Here is a 23,210-nt window from a genome sequence, read left to right on the forward strand (position 1 = left end):
ACAGGGAGACAGAGAAACAGAGAGAGAGACAGAAAGAGGCAGAGAGACAGAGAGAGGCAGAATGAAACCTGGCAGCTCAACTTTTCAGTCCAGACCCAAACATCAGACACTGGAGTGAAGAAACCTTAAATCCCACATCTAATACAAAAGCCCCAAACCCTACATGAAGACTTTCGGCTAAGTCTGTGTAGCTTCAGAGTCTAAAGGAAGCCATTAGCATCAGGCTTTGAGTGGCTCCATCTAGACTTCATGGCACCTATTCTAGTAGCCAGAGTGGGTGAAGGAAATGGAATGCAAGGTACCAGTGCCAGCAGCTGAGTGGAGAGGTGGCAGGTCTCTTTCAATAAGGACCGAAGGCAATGGCACTGTTCTATAGATGGGTCAGCAGTATGGTCACAAAATGCAGAAAAGAGCAAGTGTCAGAACAACCCAGGATGAACTGAGACTAGTTAGAGTGATAATTGATGTAGTTTAGCTAGGTGTATCATAAGATGAGCATAAGGAGACGAGTAGAGTTCAGTGTTAGCCTAAGCTACAGAGGGCCCTGAGAGTCACAACTCCACTGAATTCTTTTTCTCCTGCAACCCAGAGAAGCGACCAATCGGAGTTCAGTGCACATAGATGACAGGAATACTGAACACAGAGAAAGAGAATTGTGATCCTGGCACAAGACTTAGCAGGTGTGCGGGATAGTCTTGTGAACAGGGGCACAATAGATGAAGTCACCTGAGAGGAAGGAACCTCAATTAAGAAAATGCCTCCAAAATTTCAGGCTGCAGGCAAGCCTATGAGACATTTTCTTGATTAGTGATCAATGAGGAAGAGCCCCGCCCACTGTAGGTGGTGCCACCTCTGGGCTGGTGGTCCTGGGTTCTATATGAAAGCAGGTTGCGCAAGCCATGAGGAGCAAGTCTGTAAACAGTACCCCTTCCATGGCCTCTACACCAGCTCTGGCCTCTAGTTTCTGGACCTGCTTGACTTCCTGTCCTGACTTCCTTCAGTGATGAAGTGTGAGGTGGAAATGTAAGTCAAATAAACCCCTTTGTCCCCAAGTATCTTGGGTCATGGAGTTTCATCCAGCAGCAGTCACCCTAGCTGAGTCAGGAGGGTAGGTGAATTTGAGAAGGCCCTGGCCCCATTTGCTATCTGATACAACCATGGTGTTATAGATACAGAATGAGGACAACTCCAGGAGCCATAATAGACTCATATCCAAGAGCAAAATTCGTGACCCATGTATTGTGTAAGGGAGACCAAAGACCAGTTGATATGATAACAGTTTGATTCAATAGTTCCCAGAGATTGTTGTAAACTAGCAGAGATGAAGAAGAGGATATAAATGTTTCCTCTTTCTTTCTTTCTTTCTTTCTTTCTTTCTTTCTCTCTCTCTCTTTCTTTCTATCTTTCTTTCTTTCCTTCCTTCATTCCTTCTTTCTTTATTTGTTTATTTATGTTTAGAATACAATTTTACACATTAGCTAATCATAAAAAATCTTTAGTCTAAACTGAAATTGAAGTGAACTTTTATTAGGGTATGAAATAAAGTGTCCTGGAAGGTATTCTGGGGAGAGATTTGAGTTGAAAGGCATAGCATGCTAAGTTTTGTGACTCCTTTAGGTAAAGATGCCAACAGTGACTCCTTTCTTACATGCTTGAGCCCTTTCTATAGTAAGCTTTGTTTAGCTTCAGTGCATCTTATGGAGTCTCTGGGCTATAGCCTTTGTTTCTCATGGATGTCTGTAACAAATTCCCTAGACAGAAAGAAAGAATATGTTCTAAATCATTGTATCATATACTTCGTAGTTGTTTTGAGGACTACCATTATCTGCAAAATTCTGTGAAGCACAAGGATTGTGAATGTGCGTGTAAGAAATTAAAACTAACTTCTACCAAGAAAGTATTCAAATCTCAAGCTGTGGTGAATTTTAGGCAGTTAGGAAATGTTCAAAGACCAAAATAGAGAACGTGCAAATATTTGTTCTCTGCCTGAACAGACAAGTCGTTAAAAGTTGCTCTGTGTTTGTTTCTCATCTCCTCCTCACGTCTAGCTCCACCCATCATGCTCAGTGGCCTTCCATCCCTCTGTCTTTATAATGGAACGTGACTTATCTGCTTTGGGAATGTTTAATAAACTTGGTCCTTACAAATACCCAGGGACCACTCAATTAACTGCAATGGTAATCACAAAAGTACAGCTTTTCTAACCCACCACACTGTATTTGCTGTGAAACCAGTGCTTAGCGTGCTGGATCTGAAATGAGAACTGTGTTCCTATGCAGGGAGATACAGATGTGAAATACAATGTTACCAGTGTCCGTGAAGCCCTGAGTGGGTTAGCTTCAATGAGAGGAGCCCTAGCTGTTGCCATCAACATTCCAGAGGATCACATGACCAACCAGGAAACAAAAGAGAGGAAAAATGAAAATGCATGCATTAAAATTTTAATTTATCTTTTCAGAATTTCATCTATGTGTATATTATATTTTGGTCATATCCAATTCCCCTTCATGCACTCTCCCAATCATCCCCTATTCTCCCTTTAACACATCTGAAGTTCATGGATTATTTCAAAAGAAATGCAGAGTCCACTCAGGGATGTATGTATGTTCATGGGTATCTGGAGCAGGGTTAATGATTATGTGCTGGTTGTTTTTTGCCAACTTGTCACAAACCTAGACACATCTAGGGAGAGGACACTTCTATGAAGAAATGTTCTCCATCAGACTGGCCAATAGGCAACTCATGGGGGCATTTCCTTGATTATGATTGATGTGAGAAGCCTCAGGCTGTTGAGACACTACTTGTGGACTGGGGGTTGAGGGTATATAATTAAGTCATCTGGGTAAGCCATGGAAAGCAAGCCAGTAAACAGCACTCCTCCATAGTCTCTACTTTAGTTCCTGCCTCCAGGTTCCTGCCTGAGTTCCTAACCATGACTTGCCTTGAAGACAGTCTACAACTCTCATCATAGTATCATATATGTATAAACTATTTTCTCCCTGAGTTGAATTTGATCATGGTGATTATAATAACAGAAGAAACTTAATGAAGATGGCCTCTCAGGGACAGCACCCCTGAAGAAACTTCCTTTCCCAGCAGCCATCAGTTGCCAATAGCTTATCAGCATGGGAGAGAACTTCAGGGGACCCTCTCCCATCCATGGGGGAATTTTAACTGCCTTGATCTTCTCCAGATTTTGAACATGCAAGACCTGCTGTGAACATGAATGGCTGCTGTGATTGACTTCCTGCACACCAAGGCACTGAAAATATGTCACCTTAGAATTCATTTTGTATGTGTGTGTGAAACAGGATCTCACAGTGTAGTACAGACTAGCCTCAAACTTGTAACCTTACCCTAGTTTTCTACTAACACCCATGTTAGGATTAAGTCATGCACTGGCCTGCTCAATCTGAAAACGCACTTGCATTGTATTATGATTTTTTTCTTTTAGTAGCCACACTTCACCTTCACAGTTGAGACTTCCTTGCAAAAATAACTGTCAAGATTTTAAACCCCTCTTGGTCCAGCACCTACACTGGGCTGGTCCCTGTCCAAGTAGCTGAGACCTGCTGACCAGCTTTCCTTCCTCCACTCTGCCAGGATAAGATGTAGGCTTTGTAGACCGCCTTCTTTTCTACCACTACACACAGAGTTTCTACCCTTGACAAAGAAGAACTAAATACCTGTTAGTGTAATGGGCAGTAGCAATAATATAGAAGCCTTTCCTGCTCGTAAACATGAAATGAATTACTTTTAGCTTGAATAATAATATCATGAATGGAAAGTCATAATCACTTGCATGTTTCTAGCATGATCAAATTGGCATGAACAACTCAAGAGCTTTTAACCCATTTTATCTTAGGTTGAGTTTGCTGACTTCTACAATGTAAAGAAATAAGTCACAAAGCATGCCTTATGTCTGTGTAGATTTGGCCTGGGGTTTCAGAAGAAGGAGATTTCATAGAAAAACTGCTTATCTCCCAATTCCTTACTGTTCAACCAGAGTGAAGCCAGAACTGTGATGCTTGTACCATTATCTGCTTGCACAAGTTCAGCACTTGTGGTTCTGTGTGTAAACAGAACCTTATGTTATCTCTGCCTCCCACTGAGCCCTTACACCCCTCTTAGATAACAGCACTTTACCTGACACTTGGCCCTCCTTCCCACAGTTACCTTCTCTCAGGGCTGGCTGCTCTAGGGGTTTGAAGATGAGGTCTCATTCTTATCAGTACCAGACTGTACCTGGACAGTGTGAGTGTAAATGCTGTCCCTGGGCACCCATGCTAACCTGCAAGGTCTGAGCAAAGGCACCCTTGGGACTTTATATTTGCCAGAATACAAGGCCATGTGAGCAGGCTTTTGGACACGATTTCTTGGCCTATTCTCAGCACCAAAGAGTGGCCTCAATGTGACATTTAACAAACCAGTGTGTGGAACCTTCATACTTACCTAGCTGACTTTGCTCCAGGTCTCTAGGTGAGGTAAAGGAAACCAGCTTATCCACGTGTGATCAACCTTTCTTTATTAGGTCACCTGTCTAGACTCTTTGTTACAAATGCTATTATCTTCTTCATGCTCTGGTTAATATTATTTACGAGATTTGCCAACATATTCTTGAAAGGAATAACCACTAAAAGTATTTAGAAAGAATAAGCAGTCAACCACTGAAGAGGTATTAGCCATGGGCTAATCTTAAATAAAGAAAAATATAGATTCACAAACATCCATAACTTGCCCAAGGAGGGCATCTTGAGATGAAGATCAGAATCTATACAGTAGTCATCAAGAATTTTAAGGATCCACTAAGAAACTATTTTTAGTTTCTCTCCCTTTTGTGGTGCAGAATGTCACATAGTACTGTCTTTTAAAGGCTGCAGTCGAGAAGGAAGCTGTTTCTTTACAAAAGCAATGTGAGCCATTTTAGCCTTAGACAGACAAAGAGAGAATACAATATATTTGTTCTAAGATCTCCAGAATGCAGCAAAGGGGACAGATGGAGTTGCTTCCCACTCTATTATAAGTTAAGAAGACCAAAAGGAATACAAACACATTTAGCCAGCATTCTTAGAGATTTGGAGAAGTTAGGGATGGTTCTGCTACATATTTGAAGAGACTTTCATGCCACATCACAATACCTTCCCTTTGTAAGAGTACATTATTCATTTACTATGATCCGGAGCATGTGTATGTAAAGCTTATTTTAGAGTGATGTAAGAGCATTGCATGGAATTCATGCCTGCTTAAGAAACCAGTTTCTATGAGTTCACCTGAAACATGGATGAGGCCTAAGAAGGTTCTCTATGCTCTGCTCAACCTCCCCGCTACAGGCATGGACCTGGTGCCTCACCAAGACTGCTCCACTTTAGAACAAGCATCATTAAGCAATGGAAGTCTGCTGATGCTAGCAGGCTTTCAGGAGTATGAGAATCCATACTCAGCCCTCATCAGGGTTTATGCTGCAAACGAACCTTTACCCTCCTCAATCCCAAAGTTCACATCCAGTTCTTTGCTAAGTATTTCTGAGGAGAGGCCAGTTGGAAACTTCTGGGACATCCAGAAGGCATCCAAACACTGATGTGGGCCAAGGATGAGTGCTGTCCAAGGCATGGGTGAAACTCCAGAGAGATAAAAGTAAGGCTGAAGAATTTTATCTAAATTTCTCATAATTACAGAGAAAATCACATTGGAGGAACATTCAAATATGATAAGAAATAATAAGGGGTGTAATAAAGGACATTCGCTTGAAATTTTAGGCATCAAAATGAGGCTCTGTATCTAGGTTAACTGGAGGTCAAGTTTGAATTTTCTTCTACTAATTAATAATTCATCCAATAGTTTCTGCCTTTTTCATGAGTATTTTCCTCACATAGCCATGTACAAAATAAAGGAGATGAACTTTCAAAGAAGGCAGTACAAAATGTCTACCACCTTCACTTCAGATATTGTTTCAACACCATAATATTTCAGCACCGTCATAAGTATTAGGGTGAAGAATAGTGAAGTTTGAAGTTAGGCATTTCGTGTGTGTGTGTGTGTGTGTGTGTGTGTGTGTGTGTGTGTGTGTGTGTGTAATAACTTAGTTTATTTGATTCTCCTTTGTTTTTATTGGTAACGACAAATAATAACATTACTAAAGAGTAGACCCTCCACTCAAAAAACCTAAATTCAAACTTTATAATTTTAAATCTATGACAGCTGAAATTTGAGAAAAACCTAAAAGTTTCTAAAATATACCTTAAGATATGACTTATCACCACAAATTTCCACACCCCAAATGACATGTTCAACTTATAGAATGAAAATCTCTACAAAGTACATCCCATATCCTGATAACCCTTGCATTTGGCAGGGGAAAATTATCCCTATTTTTACAATGAAAAGAGAAATAGGTCGGCCTGAGGCCTGGGAAGAACTACCAAGTAGTAATGAGCAATTGCCTTGCTTATCTTTGCAGTCCCACATTGCAAGAGGCAAAATAGGGTTGTGAAAATTCTCTTCACTTCCATGTTCACTTAATAAATATTAATGTGAAACCAAAGCACTTTTCATGAGCAAAGCACAATGTTGAGCAGTGGGCCTTGTTAGAGAATCTATTCTTCTGTGAAAGACAGAAATTAAATGTAAAGTTGATTTGAACTTGATTAAGACATCATATAAGGGATCTGAGTCTGTAGTAGAAGGAAAACTCCTAAGGAACTCATCTTGCTGATGCTTTAACGATGGAAGGAGCTATTTATATAAAAGGAAGAATATTGTATCAGTTTGCTGTTTGTTCCTGGGACAAAATGTTGACAAAAACCAACTTAGGGGTAAAATGTTTTCTTGGCTTTCATGTCCCAGGTCTATCATTGAAAGAAGCCAAGGCAGAAACCCAAACATGGCAGTAGCCTGGAATAAGGAACGGAATCAGAGATGGTGAAGGAGTGCTGCTGACTGTTTTGCCTTCCATAGCTCACACAGTTTGCTTCTTTTACTCAACCCTGGACCAGCTGCCAAGGAGTGGCACTACTCACATCTATTATTAACCAAGAAAATGCCACAAAGACTGACCTACAGCTAATCTGATGGTTCAGTTAAAGTTGTCTCTTTCTAGCTTTGTTGATTTGACAATACTAACATAAGTGGTCCAAGTACAAAGACTATAGCTTCAATCACTGGCACCTAAAATAAAATGAAAATAAACAACCGTGTATGAATTAGAATGGCCAAATTCCAAAACATTGACAGCTGGCCAGGATATGGAGGTAACATTTCTACAGGGCATGTAGAAGAAAGCTTGGCAGTTTTTCACCCCAACCATAGAATCCTACAATTATATGCCTTGGTACCTTGGTATTTATCCAATAGGAGATGAGAACTCAGTGAACACACAAACCTCCACATGGATGTTTACTCAGTATTGTGCAAATGTGGGAGCAACAAAGATGTCCTTTAGCTGTGTATCTCCAACCAAAGGATATTTTTCAGTGCCAAAATGAAATGAGCTATCGAGCCATGGGACGGCATGGCAAAGACGTACATATTGAAGATGCTAAATGAAAATGGTGCCTACTATTTTATTCTAACTATGTAACATTCTGAGAAAGGAAAATTCTGAAGACAGCAAAAATGATCCGTAGTTTCTGAGGAGGAGAAAGGGAGGAGGAGGCTAAGCAAATGGTGTTGGAAGCTCTCTGGTTAGTCTTGACAAAGATCACACTCGAGATTAAGAAAAGTACTTTTGCAAAATGTTCTGTCGTGTCAGAGAATCCATGTGTAAGTCTAGACATTCTTTTACGGTAAAGCTGGTTAATATTTCCTAACGGAAGCATGGACCAGTTGACATACTTTCCAATACTTTGAAAAACACCTGCTCCCTTGGTACAACTGAGACACATGCATACAGCAGCATGCTAACCATAGACAATGTGGCCTGGAAATGCCTCACACTTCACAAAGAGGAGTACCTATGATTATTGAAGTTACAACACTTAAGATACCACTTAGTGCTGGGAGGAAATCAAACTGCTCAAAGGAGCTTTGTGTCATTTAGCAAGGCTGTGAGGAAGGCTACAGACCATGTACATGATCACCAAGAACTAACATTTGACTGATAAATTTGTAATTCATCTCTTGCACATTGAGGAAGGAGATCACCAATGTTTTCTCTGGGATTTCTAGTGCCTGTGGTCCATAGGGTGGTTGACCTCAGTCAGGCTTGTGGCATGGCTTCTTATTGATCATTCAAGCTCCTGTGATCTGATTTAACCTTTGTGATAGGATAATACAAATAAGATGCTTCAAAACAGAGCTCTTAGGATTCGGATTTTGTGTAAAGAGGTGAAAGCATACAGGGTTGAATCTTGAGGTAAAACAGAAGCCAGGCTTGCAGTAGTCAGAAATTCCCCAGCCATATTAACACCATTGGGTATATTTGGGATAATTTCCAGTGTTCCAGACTCTGTTCCTTTTGTATTTATGCAGAAGGTTATCGGTTTGATGAAGTCATCAAGGCCATGTCGATACAAAATAATAATAATCATTCTCCTTTTTACCACCCCACTAACCTCTCTATTTAGCAAAGTGTCCTACATCTGGAAATTTCTAGCCAGCCTTAGATGTCATAAAGAGCCGATTGGAATATAATGAACCCCTTGCACTTCTTATGCTGCCTTGAACTTTCCCACAGTCTCCTGAATCCAAGCTCCATTCAAAATAAATCAACTATCAGAAACATGTTTTATCCAACTATCATCACAGCAGACTTGGATGAGACAAATCAACTGAAGCAAAAGAGTCCATTAAAAAGCACAAGAATCAGAGACCCACTCCTTTACATACTTGGGAAGCTCATAAAATACAAAACTGAAAATTATAATATATACACAGAGGTCCAGGTACAAGCCCTGAGCTTGCTGATTCAGTCTCTGTGAGATCATAAGAGCCTTGCTAAGTTGACTTAGAGGACCTCTTCTCCTGGTGTCCTCCATGCCCCCTAGGCTCTTAGACTTTTTCTGCCTCCTTCTGTACTGGGTTCCTTGAGCTCCGAGGGGAAAGATCGGTGGAGATTTACAACTGTGTGTTCCCCCTCCACACCCTTTCATGTCTGGCTGTGGATCCCTGTATTTGTGTCCAAATAAGGGGGAAGCCTTTCTGATCTCAAAAGGCATTGATCTATGAGTATAGCAGAATATCATTAGGAGTCATTTCACTGCTGTCTCATTGTTGTTTTATTATGTTATGTTTTGGACCAGTAGTATTTGAGTATTTTGTTTTACCCTGGGTTCCTGTGTTATCTAGTCTCTGGTCCTTGGGAATCCAAGCAGTGTTAGGATTTCCTGGAATGGAATCTCATGGAATGAACCTTAAGTCTTTTTTTTTCTAATAAGTCAGCACATATTCAGCTATCTCAGCTCTTTCAGTGCCAAGTCTGACAAAGTTTGGGCCAAGCAGTGCTTCTCTTCATGACAAACATCCTCTCTGCCCCATGGTACTCATCCCCACTGCAAACTCTGTGTTCATTGGTTCATGTTTCTGCTCTCCACAGATAAGCTGAACAAGAGCATGTGTCTCAAGAACATGATCAATTTCTGTATTAGGACACTAATCATGTTCTCTCCAATAATGCCAAACATCAGCTTGAGAGTGAACTACCTCTTGTAGACTTCATCCAAGAATCTATATGAAGTTTTTCTTAAAAAACAATCTTATTATCACTGTTATTGGATATAATACCATAAGTGACAAAGAAATGGGGTTCTATTTATTAATAACTTTCTTCTGTCAGATCACTGGCTTACATGCCATCTCTACATGGAAGCTGTTACAAGTCCGATTGTTTTATTTTATTTATTAATTTTATAACATTTCATGCAATGTATTTTGATCTTATTCACATCCACTTTGTCCTTTTTAAAAAAAAAAAAATGAGTGCAATTTGTGTGTGAAGCCATGCACTAGAACAAGTTGGAAATGACATCAGGCAAGTTTAGTTTTATAGTAGATGGCGACAGCTAGTCCATCTTTGGAGAATAACACTGCAGAGTGATCAGCCCGAAACAGGACATCTGTATCACATATTTCCCTCTCAAGACTCAGCGATCATAGAGTAAAAGGAAGTTATAAGGTAAGAGCCAGAGGTTGGGATGACGACAGAAGCTCTGTCTTCTGGACCCAGCAGGGGAATTGCACACATGTAATCTCAGCAAGTGTGAAGGCATGTACAATACCTGTGTGAGAACAAGCCAGACAAAATCCTAGCATTGAGGAGGATGATCACAACCCACCCTTAACTGAGCAGCTACTGGCAAGTGATATCTGCAAGTCATATCTGCAAGTCATATCTGCAAGTCATATCTGCAAGTGATATCTGCAAGTGATATCTGCAAGTCATATCTGCAAGTCATATCTGCAAGTCATATCTGCAAGTCATATCTGCAAGTCATATCTGCAAGTCATATCTGCTAAAGGGGGAGAGTTGGTTGCTTTTAAGAACACTAAAGCATAATTTTACTTGAGAGGAGATAGGGACCTAATTTGTCTTTTCAATTCATACTTCTCCTTTCTGTTACTTTGACAAGGCATTCCAGGGTCATTTGTAATTCTCACCCTGTAATGGGAGCAAAATATTACAGGGGAAATGTGTGCAAAAACAAGAATGTAAGGACAGCTTGAGGGCTAGAACATAGGTCCTTGACTCAAATGCCATGAGATTTTTCCAATACCAGCTTTTCCTCTGGCACATTTTTCCAGTGATCTATCCTATCACAGTGTGCTACATGACGATTTCTTTGCCAATCAAATCTGCATCATAATTGTTAATAAGCAAAATAACATTTAATTTTTAATCGTCTATTTATCTGTTTCTCTTTAGTAAAATGGCATTCTTTGTGTCCTTTTTTTTCTATTGGTTAAAAGGCCTTTTCCCCATTTGTTTTTATGTTGGTAGATGATACAGATAAATGGATGATATGTAGACTGAAGATATCCAGGTAGAAAACAGATACATGCATACATAGATGGCCGACAAAGATGTAGGCTGGTTTATACCTCAGCGATGTGCATTGCAAATATCTTCCTGTTTTTTCACTTTATGCTAATTTTCTCAGATTGGTTGATAAGCAAACGCTTTTAATTTCCATTGAGGACTTGCAATGAATGCTTTTGGTGTCCTGATGAAGAAATCCTTCCCAACTTCAAGGGCAGGGTGATTTCATCCATGTTGTTTCTACTTACTTTAAAGCTTTGCCTTTGACATTTAAGTTCTTGACCCATCTGGACTTAATTTCCCTGTAGCAAGAGATAGAAATCTATTTGATGAATTCTTGCAGGAATATATTTCCTTAGTTCTACATATTATGCAATCCTTCCTTTGAACAGTAACCTGCAGTAACACTGTCACCATCTATCACAGTGTTATCTGTTCTTTGGGTCTCTCTCTGTTGCATGGTTTCATTCATTCACCTGTCCTCCCTACTCTACAATCAATTCTGTACTGTCATTAACAGATAACCTTGGCAACATCCGCCTTGGTTCTCTATACACAGGAAATGCTTTGAGGATGGAGAGTGGATCCGTGTGGCTGCTAGCTCTTTGAGAGCTTATTGTCTGGCACCTAGGATGTTGTCAGCAAATGCTTGCTCTGGGTATTTTCATACATGTTGATTCTCCCATCAGATGTGAAGGCTTCCTTTTCTTGAGCCTAACAGAGTAGATGGTAATTGAACTACTGGGGAGAGTATCTAAATGGTTCACTAAAGACTAAGCCACTACTGCCTCATTCAAAGTGGCTTCTGTTATTAAAGCATTGAGTCATTATAGAAGAATCTTTCTACTCTATAGTGACCTTTGTAAAGCCAAAGCCACATAAAAATGGCATACAAAGACAGCCATTCATCATGTTTCATGATGCCAGAGATTTAGAGAAGAATTCTCTGATATAATTCTAGGAGCATACACTTTAACTACCTATACCTGTTAAATCTTCCCAGTAGATAAGAACAAGCCAAGCACACTAGGCTTCATATTCCTTGAGTAAGGAATATTTGTTCTTTACATTCCCAGACTCATAATTCTGCCACTGCACTTGAGAGCACTTGAGCAATGGCCTGAATGAGAACCCAGTGTAGACATGGCCTGAACAAGGACCCTGTGCGGACAAAATCCTGGGCCACCATGAAACTCTGTAGCCTGAGAGTCTGTGGGTAGTGCAACCCTACTTCATGCATTGACTCATTGACCTGACCTCAGTTTCCCCTAACTTAATCCCTGTGTTACACTCAGCAATTCCAAATGTTCTTCCCTCTCTCTATTGTCTTAGTACAAATGAACTCTGTTTAATATTCTTGTTCTCTGAAGCCTATGGATACTTATTATTAAAGTTCAATTCTTTCTACTCTACTCTGATGTTCTCAAGATATTAGAATGATAATGGTTAGATGCTAATGGTTACTATTAATGAATTTTATTACCAGAGATACAACAACCTAAATTTCATCACACGCAAAAAAAAAATCATTCTTCATTCATATGGGGACCATAATTAAAAGGATCTGATACTCAGTATACTTTTAGTAGGGTAGAGATTTAAAAGAAATAAATATCCAACAAAACTCACATTGGTATAGCAATCAATAAATTCATTCCTAAGAAACTGACTCAAAAGCAAAGAATGATGAGTTGCGGGACTCTACTCTCTGATAAAATCTAGCACATACTTCTGAGTATATAGAAAATCTCTGCCCTGAAACAAACCAGCAAGACTTGTGAGGTATAAACACAAGCCTGCTATTGTGTCTCATAGTACTCCAGATGTTTGATATTACAGTGTTGTATTTCACAGATGAACAAGAATAAGAGGTAATATGACATGTAGGAAATGTTCTGGGGCCAGAGCAAGGTCCAGACACAGACTCCTGACTATAAGACCTCATTCACCTTCTTGGTTCAAAAAAAGTGAAAATTAAGCTTACCTTATACCAAGACATTGGCCAACCTTTGACCAATATGTATGGTAGTAATGCCACAAAAATACAGAAATGCAACATTTTATCAACTTTCCCAAAAGCTAAATTTCCAGATTTAAAAAAAAAAAAACAAAAAAACAAAACTAGCCGCTATCACAATAAGGCCAGGGTAATAAAGGAAAGTACAAAATAAGATTCATGGGTTTTTTAATATGAACAGAGAGAAGGATCAGTGGCAAAAAAATAAATAAATAAAAAACAACAACAAGAAACCAAACTTTCCATGTGAGCCTAGGGATCTGAGGTCAGGTTAGAGGGGCCATAACCATAAGCATCGATCACTTTTAAAAAGCCTCTTTAATATCTCTGCTTGAGCACATGAGACCAGACACCAGACCCATTCCTGGCCTTACTTTTTTCAAATGTTGAAATCCTCACTTAGCTCTCAGGCGCCATTCTCCATTGGAAGATTTTCTAGGCACACAAAAGACTTATTACAGTTTCCAATAGTCTTAGGTAGCTCTTTGTAACTTCTCTTCCCCATTCTTCTAAGTCTTTTCTGACTTGACTAGATGTTCACTGGTGTCCCAACCCTGGTGTCCCAACCCTGTTATAACCTGTGATACTGTCTTCTCTCTTAAAGATTAGAAAAGAAAAAAAATAGTAAGACTTTGCAATAATCGTGAATTGAACTCAGGTTGAATAGATTTCTTTTCCAAACATGTCTTGACCTTAGAAATTTATTTTTAGTGCATCAGTAAGGAATTTAAATGTAGGTTTTTGTTCTAGGCCTAAGAAGACCATGTGTCTTTCCATAGATCCCTTTCCTAGAATGTTCTTCCCTCCCATTCTCTAAGTATAGCCTTGGACAGTCTGATTTTACTTCCTCCTGGAAGTTTCCAGATTTCTACAGACAGAAATGGAGGTGCTTTTAGCTTGCAGAACAGCTGTTGTCATATTGTATCCAATGAATAGGAATATATGCCTCTTGTCTGTGTATCCCCGACACCAACACAAGAATAGCAGCTCAGTCTGAAGGAGGCTGCATTGGGTGGATTTCAACAAACATACATAGTCCAAGGACAGGCCTAAGTAGGACTCTAAGCTTACAGATCTATGCTGTGGGACCACATAAAGTGAAGCAGAAGCTGGTGAGAAAGGAAGGCTAGAGAGAAGACAGAATGAATGTGATGTTTCTTAGGGGACCTTCTCATGGAGCAGCAAGAGAGCAGCAGGGCTAGGGTGAGGGCAGAGTCCAGGAGAAGGGCTTCAGAAATGACAGGGCCCAGTCACCCAGGTTCCTGCAGAACATGATGAGAATTTTCAGTATGTTTTCTTGTGTTTAAGTGGACGTCATAAGCAGAGAGAAATAGAATTTCATTTGTATTTTAAGAATTTCATGAATGGAAAGTCAGTCTTTCTTCCTCACCCCACCCCTTTTTCTCACTCAACAAGACCCGAGGCAGTCTCTCCCTGGAAACCTACTGGCCAGAGAATCAGATAAAACATTTTGACTCTCCTTCCCGTTCTCCAATTTTAGTCCCCTAGTCTTACCCAAGCTTTGTAGCAGTCCATCTGCTGCAGCCTTTCTAAGCCCTAATCTCAGGGGATTAGGCAGATCCTAATTACATCTTTCCTTTGTCATCCCCATACTTATGTCTCAGTATTTTCTGCAACAATCAAGACAGTCTGTACATGTATGCATGTGCACATGTGCAGGTACTTATGCCCATATGTGTGTGTATGCATGTGCACATGTGTGCATGTGTGCATGTGTGCGTGTGTGCGTGTATAAAGCTCCTGGCCTCACTGATCAAGAAATTCTATCCTTATGGCAGACCCAGCTTCCCTCCCTTCTGTGGACTTCCCAAACCCCTTCCCTTCTATTCTATCCCCAACACTGCGTGTCAACTGCCAATACCTAGAAACAAGTTCTACCTAGGATCTTCAGTTGTCATACCTGGCAGGACACAGAAGCACTCCTTACAAGGTAACCCACAACCATAAATGCTCCTAAGATCCATAAAGGGCAACAGAAAACAAGGAGCAGAAAATCTATCCAACAAGAAAAGCCCAGAGGATATCAATATTGAGAATTACAATCATCCTGAACTCAATGTCTAGACCCCAGAGTAAAACCACAATGAATAACAGGACAATATTTCTCCACTGAGCATAGCAAACCTACTATACTATAGTAAGCTCTGAGAAATGCAATACAGCTGAAGCATAAGACAAAGACTTCAAAACGGCTATTATGAAAATGAAAAAGGAATGTAAAGGCGCTATAAGTACATCCAATAATGAAATCTATGAATACACACACACACACACACACACACACACACACACACACACACATACAAAACCAGTGGATCGAAATGAAAAAAACTGTTCAAGAAATGAAAGTGAAAACAGAATCTATAAATAAGAACTGAAAGAAAACTGGGAATGAAAAATATAGGAGGTCAAACAGGAACCTCGGAGTCAAGCCTCACTAACAGTGTACAAGAGATGGAAAAGAACATCTCAGTCATTGAAGATAAAGAAATGAATAACTTAATGAAAGAAAAATATTAAGTCTAAAAAAGTCCAGTCACAGAACATTCAGGAAATCTAGGAAACCATGAAAAGAATTTTAAGAATAGAAGGAGATAAAACCCAGGTCAAGGGTGCACTCACATGCACACACACACACACACACACACACACACACACACACACACACCCCTTCATAAAAGAAAGTTTCCTTAACCTAAAGAAGGAGATACTATAAGCATGCAGAACACCAAATAGATTAAAGCAGAGAAGAAATATCCCATATCACATAATAATCAAAACACAAACTGTACAGAACAAAGAAAGAGTATCAAAAACTGTTAAGAGAAACATCAAGTAACATATAAAGGTAGGTAAATTGAGTAACTCCTGACTTTTCAATGGCTATTATGAAAGCCAGAAGCACATAGACAGATGTTCTACAAACTCTATTAGACCACAGATACCAGCCCAGCCTACTATATCCAGAAAAAGTCTCAGTCACAAAGAATAGAAAAAGAAAGACATTACACTATAAAAATGTTTAAGCAGTATCTGTACACAAATACAGCTCTACAGAAGGCAATAGAAGCAAAACTTCAACCTCGACAGGTTAACCACAACCAAGAAAACACAAGGAATAAATTATCTCAGACCAGCAAATCCAAGGGTGGGGATACACACCACAACCACAAAATAACAGGAATGAACAAGCACTGCTTATTGATATCTCTCAACTTTAGGAGTCTTGACTTCCCCCCACAAAAGAAACTAACAAATTGCAGATGAAATTAGCATCCATCCTTCAGCTGCATCCAAGAAGCATATGTAAAGATCAAGGCTAGGCATTATCTCAGCATCGAAGAATGCAAAGACACATGTCAAACAAACGGACCCTTAAAACAAGCTGGAATAGTCATTTAAATATCTGACAAAATAGACTTCAAACCAAAACTAATCTGGAAAGATATGCAAATCAAAGAAAAAGTATATCAAAAGAACACTGCAATTCTAAATATTTATATTTTGTATTTACAAGAGTACTCAAAGTCCATAAAGAAATACTACTATAGATTAAATCACATATCGACCTACACAAAAATCACAGTTGATAACTTCAATACCCCGCTCAAGAAATGGTTCATCCACACAAAAACTAAACAGGAAAATGCTGAAACTGACATCATAAGCCAAATCGACCTAACAGATCGTTACAGAGAATTTCACCACAACACAAAAGAATAGACCCTCTTCTATGTACCTCATGCGATTTCTTAAAAACTGACCACATTCTTGGACATAAAGCAAGTCTCATAAGATATAAGACTATTGGGAGAATATCTCACATCCTAACTGACAACCATGGATTAAAGCTGGATATCAACACCAGAAACAACAGAATGCTTACAAAGTCATGGAAACTGAACAACTCACTAAGGAATAAAGAATAATTCAAAACAGAAATTTAATACTTTTGAGAATTAAATGAAAGTGAAAACATAATGTAGGCAAACTGATGGGGCACAATGAAGATAGTTTTAAGAGGCAAGTTCATAGAATTTAAGGGCCTATATTTGAAAGGGAGAGAGAGAGAGAGAGAGAGAGAGAGAGAGAGAGAGAGAGAGAGACACAGAGAGAGAGACAGAGAGACAGAGACAGAGAGACAGAGAGAGAGACAGACAGAGAGACAGAGACAGACAGAGAGACAAACAGAGAGAGACAGAGACAGAGAGACAGAGGCAGAGACAGAGACATGGTGAAATGCTCTGTAAAGATCTGTTAAGTTGTCAGGAGCTGTCTCCTGAGAGACATAGACACAGACACAGAGACACAGAGACAGAGACAAAGACAGAGAGGCAGAGAGAAACAGAGAGACAGAGACAGAGAGGAGTGATACATCATGTTAGTAACTCAATGACACACCTGAAAGATGTAGAATAAAAAGGAATAAAACACAAATGAATAAACTGCACGACATAATAAAATGCAAGGATAAATCAATAAAACAGAAATAAACAAAAACAAAACAATACAAAGGAGTGGTTCTTGAAGAAAATAAATAAAATTGTCAAACCCTTATTATAAATTAGCTTAAAGACAGAGAAAGAATATTCAAATTCACAAAACAGAGATGAAATTAGGACATAATAACAGACACCAAGAAAATCCAGATAATCATAAGGATTATGAATATCCTTTACTTGTCAATACTCTTCAAATTATTCCACAAAATTGAAATAGAAGGACCATAGTCCAATTCTTATTACAAGGCTACATTAGTCCTAATATACAACCCATTCAAAGATCAAACAAATAAAATACAGAACAATTTCTCTAAAAATCATATATGCAAAAGTATAAATAAAATACTTGCAAACCAAACACTGGAACATACCAAAAAGATCATCCACCATGATCAAGAAGGTCTCATTCCAAGATAAAGGGATGGTTCAACATATGCAAATTGATCAATGTCATATAAGCAGTCTGAAAGAAAAGGCCTTTGACCAAATCTAACAAAATTTCTGGATGAAAGTACTTGAGACACTAGAGATACAAAGGACCTACTTGAATTTCCACTAAAATCAGAAGCAAGATGAAGATGTTCACTCTTTCCATATTTATTCAATATAGTACCTGAAGTATTAGATAGAAAAATAAGACAGCATACCAAAGGTCTAGAACAGATAGCACACCTGAAAACTCTAAACAAAGAGAAGCAAACACACCCAAGGGGAGTGGACTGCAGGAAATAATCAACCTCAGGGCTAAAATCAACCAAGTAGACAAAAAAAAGAACTATGTAAAGAATCAACAAAACTAGGAACTGGTTCTTTGAGAAAATCAACAAGATAGATAAACTCTTAGCCAGAATAATCAGAGGGCACAGAGAGAGTATCCAAATTAACAAAATCAGAAATCAAAAGGGACACATAACAACAGAATCTTGGGAAATTCAAAAAATCATCAGATCCTACTACAAAAGCCTATATTCAACAAAACTGGAAAACTTGTAGGAAATGGACAATTTTCTAGACAGATACTAGGTACCAAAGTTAAATCAGGATCAGATAAAACATCTAAACAGTCTCATAACTCCTAAAGAAATAGAAGCAGTTATACAGTCTCCCAGCCAAAAAAAAAAAAAAAAAAAAAAAAAATCCCAGGACTAGATGAGTTCAGTGAAGGATTCTATCAGACCTTCATAGAAAACCTCATACCAATACTATCCAAACTATTCTACAAAATAGAAACAGAAGGAACACTACCTAATTCTTTCTATAAAGCCACAATTATGCTTATATCTAAAACACAAAGGCCCGACAAAGAAAGAGAACTTCAGACCAATATCCCTTATGAATATCAACACAAAAAATAGTCAATAAAATTCTCACAAACTGAATCCAAGAACACATCAAAACAATCATCCATCATGATCAAGTAGGCTTCATCCCAGGGATGCAGGAATGGTTTAATATATGGAAATCCATCAATGTAATCCACTATATAAACAACCTCAAAGGGGGGAAAAAACGTGATCATCTCATTAGATGCTGAGAAAGCATTTGACAAAATTCAACACCCCTTCATGATAAAAGTCCTGGAATGATCAGGAATTCAAGTCCTATACCTATACATAGTAAAAGCAATATATAGCAAACCAGTAGCCAACATCAAACTAAATGGAGAGAAACTTGAAGCAATCTCACGAAAATCTGGGACTAGAAAAGGCTGCCCACTATCTCCCTACCTATTCAATATAGTACTCGAAGTCCTAGCCAGAGCAATCAGACAACAAAAGGAGGTCAAAGGGATACAAATTGAAAAAAAGGGAAGTCAAAATATCACTATTTGCAAATGATATGATAGTATACTTACATGACCCCAAAATTTCCACCAGAGAACTCCCTAACCTGATAAACAACTTCAGCCAAGTGGCTGGGTGTAAAATTATCTCAAATAAATCAGTAGCCTTCCTCTACTCAAAGGATAAACAGGCTGAGAAAGAAATCAGGGAAACGACACCTTTCACAATAGTCACAAATAACAAATTACCTCAGTGTGACTCTAACCAAGCAAGTTAGAAGATCTGTATGGCAAAAACTTCAAGTCTCTGAAGAAAGAAGTTGAAGAAGATCTCAGAAGATGGAAAGGTCTTCCATGCTCATGGATTAGCAGGATCGATATAGTAGAAAAAAAATGGCCATCGTTCTGAAAGCAATCTACAGATTCAATGCAATCCCCATAAAAATTCCAATGCAATTCTTCATAGATTTAGAAAGAACAATTTACGAATTCATTTGGAATAACGAAATTCCAGGAGAGTGAAACTATCCTCAACAATAAAAGAACTTCAGAGGGAATCACCATCCCTGACCTCAAGCTGTATTACAGAGTAATTGTGATAAAAAAAAAAAAAAAACCCACACACCTATGGTCACTTGATCTTTGACAAAGGAGCTAAAAGAATCCAATGGAAAAAGAGCATTTTCAAAAAATGACTCTAGTTCAACTGTCAGTCAGCATGTAGAAGAATGCAAATCAATCCATTATTTTTGCCCTGTACAAAGCTCAAGTCCAAGTGGATCAAGGTCCTCCACATAAAACCAGATACACTCAAACTGATAAAAGAAAAAGTGGGAAGAGCCTTGAACACATGGGCACTGGGGAAAATATCCTGAACAGAACACTAATGGCTTATGCTCTAAGATCAAGAATCAATCAATAGGACTTCATAAAATTGCAAAGCTTCTATAATGCAAAGGATACTGTCATTAAGACAAAATGGCAACCAACAGATTGGGAAAAGATCTTTACCAATCCTATAGCTGATACTGTGCTAATATCCAAAATATACAAAGAACTCAAGAAGTTCGACTCCAGAGAGCCAAGTAACCCTATTAAAAATGGGATACAGAGCTAAACAAAACATTCTCAGCTGAGGAATATCAAATGGCTGAGAAGTACCTAAAGAAATGTTCAATATCTTTAGTCATCAGGGACATGCAAATCACTGAGATTTCACCTCACACCAGTTGGAATGGCTAAGATTAAAAACTCAGGTGACAGCAGATGCTGGCAAGGATATAGAGAAAGAGGAGCACTCCTCCATTGTTGGTGTTAATTGCAAGCTGGTACAGCCACTCTGGAAATCAGTATGAATGTTCCTCAGAAAATGGACATAGTACTAGTACCTGAGGACCCAGTTATACCACTCCTGGGCATATACCCAAAAGATGCTCCAACATATAACAAAAATACATGCTCCACTATGTTCATAGCAGCCATATTTATAATAGCCAGAAGATGGAAAGAACCCAGATGTCCCTCAACAGAGGACTAGATAAAGAAAATGTGGTACATTTACATAATGGAGTATTATTCAGGTATTAAAAACAGTGACATCATGAAACTCATAGGCAAATGGATGGAACTAGAAAATATTATCCTGAGTGAAGTAACCCAATTACAAACACACACACACACACACACACACACACACACACACACACACACACAGTATTCACTCACTGATAAGTGGATATTAGCCCAAAAGCTTGGATTACCCAAAATATAATTCACAGACCACATGAAGCTCAAGAAGAAGGATGACTAAAGTGCAGATGCTTCAGTCCTTCTTAGGAGAACAACAAAAATATTCATAGGAGGAGATATGTAGACAAAGTTTGGAGCAGAGACTGAAGGAATGGCCATTCAAAGTCTGCCCAACTTGGAGATCCAGCCCATGTTCATACAGCCACCAAACCTAGATAACATTGCTGATGTCAAGAAGTGCATGCTGAAAGGGGCCTGATATAGCTGTCTCCTGAGAGGCTCTGCCATAGCATGACAAATACAGAGGGGAATTCTTGCAGCCAACCACTGATCTGAGAATGAGGTCCCCATTGGAGAAAGCATTGAAGGATCTGAAGGGTTTCCAACAACCCTATTGTGAACAACAGTAACAGCTAACCAGAGCTCCCAGGGACTAAACACCATCCAAAGGGAACACATGGACAGACCCCTGGCTCCAGCTGCATATGCAGCCAAGGATGGCCTTGTTTAGCACCAGTGGGATCAGAAGCCCTTGGTCCTGCCAATGCCGGACGCCCCTAGTGTGGGAGAATGTCATGATGGGAGGCAGGAAGGTGTGGGTAGATGTGTGGGGGAACACCCCCATAGAAGGGGAAGGGGGGTTGGGATAGGAAGTTTATGGATGGGAAACTGGGAAATGTAAGTAAAAAATATCCAAGATAAACAAAAGAAAAATAAGACAACTAAAGGAGATATTCAGCCAAATATGCTGAATCTGAGAGAGGAAAAAGTTGGCAAAGGCCTTCAACTCATTGGCACAGGAAAGAACTTTTCAGCACAGGCAATGAGAACAAAGGTTAATAAAGGAGACGACATGAAACAGAATAGTTTCTGTATGGGAATAGATAGCACCATATGGACAAAGTGACAGGTAGAAAGAATAGGGAAAGATTTTTATCAACTACAAAACTGGGAGAGGCCTAACATACAAAATATATTTTTTAAAAAACATTAAAAAAACGGACATTAAGAAGACAAACAACTTACTTAAGAAATGGAGTATGAATCTAAGCAGAATTCTCAAAAAAGAAAATACAAATGGCTGCGAAGCACTTCCTTTAACATCCTTCATCATCAGGAAAATGCAAATCAGAACTACTTTGAAATTTCATCTTAAAATTAGTCATAATGACCAAGGTGAATAAAATAAATAACAGATCATGCTGCAGGTGATGTGGAGAAAGTGAACACTTATCCGTTGCTGGTGGGAGTGTAAACATGTACAGTTACTATGGATATCAGTGTGGCACTTTCTCAAAAAGACTGGAATCAATATCCCTCGAGATGCAATTATACAACTCTTGGGCATACCCCTAAAAACACTTTATCATACTATAGAAACATTTATTCAGCCATGTTCATTGCTGCTTTACTTATAATATCCCCTCTAAAACAAAAGTCCTTGAAAATGTTCAACAATGGAAAAATGTTCACCAATGGATGAATGACTGAAGAAAATAGGTTACATTTTCATAATGAAATATTTCCAGCTGTTAAAACGTAGATAAATGTATGAAATAAATAAGTCATCCTGAGTGAGGAAACCCAGATAAAAAGACAAATATGGTATAAAATCACTTATATGTAGATGTTACCTGTTAATTCTTCAGTGAGAATGCTACAATAACCATAGAGGTTAGCTATAGATGGACAATTATAGAGTATAGGAAAATCATACTAGAAATGAAGGATCGAAGAGGGAGAGGGAGGAATGAGGGAAAAGGGAGGAAATGTGGAGAGGCACAGATGAAATTAAAGGCCATTCGACGGATTATATGGAATCCTAATATAGTAGAAGCTTCCTAAAATCTGTACATATATGAGAGTTATCTAAAAAGATTTGCCAAATAACAGTGGAGACAAAGCCCCAGCTGGACAGTTCTCATTGACAAATGAAGACTCTAGTTCTGAGGATGGCTTACATCTCATTGAGTTGTCGCCAAATCTACCTCATTGGAACCCCCTAAATGATCCAGGCTATTGACAAAACTATGGGTTGCTCTCCACAAACTGATGTTAAGGCTCTATTGCTAAAGACAACAGCTACATAGCTCATTGAACAGGGAGAAGCCAAGCTGACCCCTACCTACAGCCTTCACTGTCTAGCATTCAGGGTACTAGAAGGCACTC

This window comes from Rattus norvegicus, chromosome 14 (genome assembly GCF_036323735.1).
Source record: "Rattus norvegicus strain BN/NHsdMcwi chromosome 14, GRCr8, whole genome shotgun sequence".
Lineage (NCBI taxonomy): Eukaryota > Metazoa > Chordata > Mammalia > Rodentia > Muridae > Rattus > Rattus norvegicus.